At 42.7% G+C, this 6,481-nt stretch overlaps 1 long non-coding RNA gene and 1 pseudogene across 1 annotated transcript; one reads left to right on the forward strand and one right to left on the reverse strand.

Annotated features, from left to right (window-relative positions):
- Nucleotides 1-481: 481 nt before the first annotated feature.
- LOC147978532 (uncharacterized) lies at nt 482-5,701 on the reverse strand. The gene is made up of 2 exons (XR_015618167.1): nt 5,166-5,701; nt 482-1,356 (listed from the first exon to the last, which is right to left on the reverse strand). It is a non-coding gene; the product is annotated as an uncharacterized LOC147978532 (long non-coding RNA).
- Nucleotides 1,368-5,095, forward strand: LOC147978533 (uncharacterized; annotated as a pseudogene).
- Nucleotides 5,702-6,481: the final 780 nt, after the last annotated feature.

Raw genomic sequence — 6,481 nt, forward strand, 5'->3', positions numbered from 1 at the left:
ATAAATAGGATTGTTTGTTTGATTGTTGCATGATGGATTGTGTGCAATTATTTTATTTTCACGAGAATTCAAACCTTTTGAGTTCTTGTTTAAAACTTTTTCTAATCATGTTATAAAAGTTGGGTAACATTTTGTCCAATAAAGAAAACTATGGTTGGGGAAGTTTATTCAAGAGAATCAAAGGGCTTTATTTTTTGTTTGACTCTTTTTGAAATATTGAAAGCCACAATCACAATTTTGGAGTGAGAATAAGATGACTTTCTCAAATGTGGTGGATGAATATTTCATATGGAGTTTGTTTGGATTTTAAAGTTCCAATTGAAATATGATATTATTTGGAGTTTTACTGTCGTTTAAATATTTCCGAATTATTCAAATAAAATTTAATGAGAGAGATAATGTGAATTCTCCAAAAATATATTTGAAAATATTTAATATGGCACAATTATAATTTTGTGAATTTGCAGAACTCTAAATAATATTGAGAATAATGTAAACATTTTATTTTTCTATTGTAAGTAAACTTTTGTACACGTACTGGACCAAGTCCATCTTCCTCTTGTTCATTTGTAATTTTTTTTGAAACCCACAGGTTATTTGCTCCCTCCAAACCAAATTGGGCTTGGCCCACTTATTCCCTCTCTTGCCCAGCCCACCTCATCTTCTTCTTCCCCATGTGCATCTACAGAACCTAGAACGTACAGAGAACAACCATGGATGCCTCCACCTCTTCCTCCCCTCCTCTTCCTCTCCCTCGCTCAAAACCCCTCTGAACGGATCCGAGAAAATCGGCTATTTGCCACTTTCAATATCGGGCTTCGCCAAACTGCCACTCTCAACATTGGCTTCGCAAAAATGCCACCCAGTTCGTATGCACTTTGATTACCATGCCATTTTTTCTTTTTTCATTGCTTTATTTTTCTTTTCCATTTTCTGGCACCTGAAAGGACCGAAGTACCGCTGTAGCTATCTTCACGTCCTTTGGCATCAGATCAACACTTGAAGAGGACAAGTGCGTGCTGCCCACCGTGAATACCGTGCTTGCCGCATCCCTGGTCGCCAGGACTTCTTGGGTCAATCGCTGGACGCTGCCCCCATCTCCTAGACGTCGTGACGCCGCTATTTGCCTCAACGCCGTGTGCCGCCAATCTCCCTGGCGTCGCGTGCCGCCGATCTCCTCGGCGTCGCGTGCTGCCCGTCACCCAGTACCGTAGTGGCGACATGGAACCCAATCTTTCTGGACGGTATTACGTTTTACCTTTCCCTTGGTTTGTTCGTTTGACTCCAGTTCAACAAAGCTCCTCATGTGACTTATGGAATCTGTGGGCAGCACATTCATCATCCATGATCTACTCCCTATTGATAACCATTGATGTATAAATATGAATGATGATATACCATCTTATTGAGAAGAATTTACAACAGAAGTAGCGCTCATAATGTAAGCATTAATTAAACAGAGGTAGTTTATTCATTGTTATCCTGGTGGTAGTGATAGGCTGTCAATTTACAACAGAAGTAGTGTTCATAATGTAAACTTAATTACAGAGGGAGTAGTAAATTATGTTTGAGGAACTAGAGGATGATTACACATATTTTTCGCATTGTCATAATCAAAGTTGAGCTAGATACATGCATTGTGGAAATCTGATCACTAACTCAGTCTTGTGTTCATATTTTCCTAATTGTCTGGAATAGGCATGATTCGGAGGTCGCGCTTGGTAGCAGTACTAGTATTGATAATCCATATTTATTGGTTGAGGCTTCTTCAACTGTACAACCAACACCACCTATCATAGAAGTTGACTGGGATAACTTACAAATAGTAGAGACACATGATGATGAAGGTAGAATTGAACTAGTGAGTGAGGATCAACTATGTGAGATTTTGGGCTTGAAGGATGACGAGGAAGAGAGAAAAAAGTAAGACTGAATCAAAGCGTCGTAGAATGCTTGAGCAGGGGACCGATAATGAAGGTGCTGCCATTTCTGTTAGTGATGCAATACCAAATGAAGTAGTGATTACATATGATAAGGACCAGCCAAAAATGGACCTTGGCACTATGTATCCATCAATGAAGGAATTCAGGTTAGCTATAAGACAATTTGCCATCAATGAAGAGTTTGATCTAGGCACAGAGAAGTCAGATAAGAAGAGATTTAGAGGGTTCTGCAAGTCAAGTGAAGATTGCCCTTGGAGAATTGTTGGTAGCCTACAGGATGACAAATGTACTATAAAGGTGAAATATGGATAATTGTCTAACCTCCATTTATTAATTATAAATTATGTATGTGCGTATGTCTGTCCTATTTTACTATCTAACATCCATTCCTTCTAAAACTATATATGTGCAGGTCACGGTCTTAGTTGATCAACATGATTGTATTTCAAGCAGCAGGGTGAAGACCATAACACCATCTCAGAACTGGGTTGCTAGCAAGGCTGTGAGTATCCTTAGAGATTCACCCAGTATGGGTGCTAAAGAATTACAGAAAAAATTTCATGAAGAACACTCTTGTCACAATTTCATATGACACGGTTTGGAGGGGAAAAGAAAAAGCTCTCGCTGAGGTTAATGGTAAATGGGAAGAGAGTTTTGAGATGCTATATAGATGGAAGGCTCAGGTACTCAAGAGGTCACCTGGAAGTGTTGTGGATATTGAAGTACTGGAAATAGATGGTAATGTGTACTTTCATCGGTTTTTTGTGCACTTAAACCATGCATTGATGGTTTTCTGGAAGGATGTAGGCCACATCTAAGTATAGATTCTACTGCATTGAATGGAAGGTGGAATGGCCATTTAGCCTCGGCTACATCAGTTGATGGTCACAATTGGATGTATCCACTTGCTTTTGGGTTCATAGCATCTGAGACGGAAAACAATTGGACTTGGTTTATGAATCAGATTAAGAAGGCAATAGGAGATCCACCACTTCTTGCAGTGTGCACAGATGCATGCAAAGGCTTGGAGAATGCGGTGAAGAATGTGTTCCCGAATGTTGAACAAAGGGAATGTTTTTACCATCTTATGAAGAATTTTGTGAAAAGGTTCCATGGGTTTGGAAGGATGTATCCGACAGCAAGGGCTTATAGGGAAGAGGTGTTCACAGAACATATGGCAAAAATTATTAAAGAATCAAATGAGGTATGGAACTGGCTAAGTCAATACCATACTCTCAAGTGGATGAGGTGTCTCTTCAATCCAGATATCAAGTGTGACTACATCACTAATAACGTAGCAGAAGTTTTTAACAATTGGATCCGGGACATTAAGGACTTACATGTTGCTGAACTAGCTGACAATATTAGAGAGATGATCATGCTTTTGTGGAGGAAGAGTAGAAGGATTGGAGAAAGACTTCTATCTGGACGGATACTGCCGACAATTATGGTTCAGCTGAGGGCAAATACAAGATGTTTGGGGCATTTGAAAGTTGTGGAATCTGCCAATTGGAGTGCAGAGGTGTGGGACAATAGCAAGAATTGTGAAAGGCATATTGTGAAGCTAAATCAACAAACATGTACTTGTCTTGAATGGCAGCACACTAGTAAGCCTTGTCAACATGTCTTGGCATTTGTGACCTCACAAAAGAGAGTAGACCTTGAGCAGTTTGTGCACGAGTACTACTCTGTGGACAGATTCAAGGCGGCTTACAGGAGAGAGATTCAGCCAATGACAAATAAATCACAGTGGCCACGGGTGGAGCTGCCATTTTCCGTGGGGGCACCACTTGCAAAAAGAAATAAAGGAAGGAACAGAAAATTGAGGATCAAAGGGTGTCTTGAAGGTGTCCACAAGAAGAAAGGCGCCAATGATGGTGTCAATGATGGCTCCAATGATGGTAGCACTGCTCCAACGAATTCTAAGGGGAAGAAAATGATTGGAGGCCCAGTGACTTGCAAGAAATGTGGTGAAAAGGGTCATAGACAAGCTAGTTACAAGTGCCCACTGAATGGAACCAAAAAGAGGCAAGTGTTTTTTCTTTCTATATATCAAAGCTTAAATTATCACCTCATGGTAAAATATTTTTTTGTCTAATTTGCAGGAAGAGGAAGCCTAGAAAGAACGTTACAAAAGCTAGGCCAGCCGAACCTAGCACTCCGCAAAGGCCAACTAGAGAACAAATACTACAAGACAGCCCAGGCATGGTCACTAGAAGGTAATCAACAACGACAAATATCTCTATGTTGAATAATATAAAAATGAGAAGCAAAATATTCATCTCATGGTGATAACACATATATGTGCAGCCGCCTTGCTTTCTTGCTGGGAGAGGGTACTTCTTCACAAGGCACAACAACTACTCCAGAGAGGATGCCCACTGCAGCTCCAGCAAAGAAGTTGACTCCAAAGAGGAAGCTACAGATTGGATTAATGATCTCTATGCAATTGATGTTATAGTTATTTGAGATGTGAACTCACAAGTAGTTTTCTTCTATGTGAACTCAGTTTCTCCAATTTCCGTGAGTCGTGAGCTATATTTTTTGAGCTGTGAACTCGTTTCAGTTTTATCTATGAACAGTCGTTTTATTTTGTGAGATGTGAACCCGCTTCAGATTAATCTATGATGTAGGCAAAGGCCATCTGTAAGTTAATAATCTGATACATTGCCAAGGATGGTCAAAGTCAGTGAGCTTATGTTTTATTTCTTCTTTTCTTGTTTTTTCAACCGTGTGCACTCACTCACTTACTCTCTGAAACATCTAGTGGATCTGTGTGGCATACTTATCTGGCTTCCTCTCTAGAACAGAGGAGCGAGGACGCACTGCTTTTCCCCTTGTACTATGAGACACTAGAATAACTACTAGCACCAGCTAGCTTCTCCTTATGATTTGTTCGTGTGCCTCTTGATTTTATGTTCTACTAACTTCTCCCGTGCATTAATCTCTGAATCATGGTTGTAGTATTTACATGTATCTCCTTTGCCAATATACTAAAATTTGAGGTCTACATGTTTTTGCCACTACACGCTACAATTCCATTTCCTGTCCTTGAACAAGCTACAACAAGTGCAGCAGAACAGGTTGCAGCAAGTAGCTTATAGACTGAAATTTGTGGCATTTCTTTCCTGTATTATTGCTTAGTTGATCGAGGCCATGAAACAAAACGTGACATGCTATTCTTAATGTAATTTCCAAATTGCAGAACAAGTAAATGCTTACATCAAACATGATGTACATGTTGCTTGCATTCTACATTTTCAGCACCTGCACACGCGTTCGTCTCCTCCTCACGGACCATCAAAAGGGCCTCCAGTTGATGTCGCCATGGTGCTGGTGTTCAGGGACACGAAGTCGCTGGCGCACCTCTCTAGCATGCCGCGTGGCGAGCTCCGCCAACACGCAGGCAAGGGCGAGCTATGATTGCTCGCGCAGGGCCTAGGCGGCGACCTGCGGCGGCTCGTGCAGGCATCAGAGAGGCGAGGGCGAGCTATTCCCGCTCGTGCAGACTTGGACGAGCACCGGCGACGAGCTACGAGAGCTCGAGCAGGCATAAGCAAGGCGACGGCGAGCTCCACCGGCGCGCACAGGCTTGGGCTAGCAACAGCGAGCGGCGGCGAGCTACGGTTGTTGGCGTAGGCGTGGGGGAGCCAGGCCGGTGAGCTACTGTGGCTCGCACTGGCATCAGTAAGCTACGGCGGCAGGCTATGGCGGAGACAAGGACGAGCGCCTCAGAGGTCAGAGCAATCCGACCCAACCACACATGCATCAGATAAGGTTGAAACAGCCTAGGGGTATTTTGGTCTCTTCAGGTGGCAGAAAATGGGAAAAGAAAAAGGAAAGCAATGGAAAAGAGGAAATGGCATGATAATCAAAGTGCACACGGGCTGGATGACATTTTTGCGAAGCCAATGTTGAGAGTGGCAGTTTTGTGAAGCCCAATAACGAAAGTGGCAAATAGCCGATTTTCTCGAATGGATCTCTCACTCCGCCCTAACTTCTTCCCTTCCGTTACCCACACTAAACCGCGCCCTAATGGCCACCTAGAGCGTAGTAACGTTCGCCATTAACGCCATAATGTGGACGAACGCCCTTACTTGAATTATAATCTCCCCTGCTCCTATAAAAGGTACCCAGATGAGAGCCTCGAAGCCACTCACTAGCCCATCCGAACATCCCTCTCTGAACCTCCTCCTTTGCGAGCAATTGCTCGTCGGAGTTCGGAAACTCCGGTGGCCGCTCCACGCCGCCACGGGACAAGTCCGAGCATGTGATCTTATTCGAAGGACTCCCCTTGTCGACCTCTTCACCGTTGTGCTACTATTTGATGTTGGGGGCCTTCTTCCTCAACTCCGGCGACCTTTTTCCCCAACTCCGGCGACTAACTCCGGTGAGCACTGTGTAAATCCCATAATTGTTTTTCAGAAAAATACCCAAACTTCGGAAATTCATATCTCCTAGACCGTAAGTCTGAATTCGACAAATTTTATATCCACGGATTCATTGAAACACGAAGTTTATCATGAGACGAAAATATT

This window comes from Triticum urartu, chromosome 3A, assembly GCF_056163025.1.
Source record: "Triticum urartu cultivar PI428250 chromosome 3A, HENAU_Tu73, whole genome shotgun sequence".
Lineage (NCBI taxonomy): Eukaryota > Viridiplantae > Streptophyta > Magnoliopsida > Poales > Poaceae > Triticum > Triticum urartu.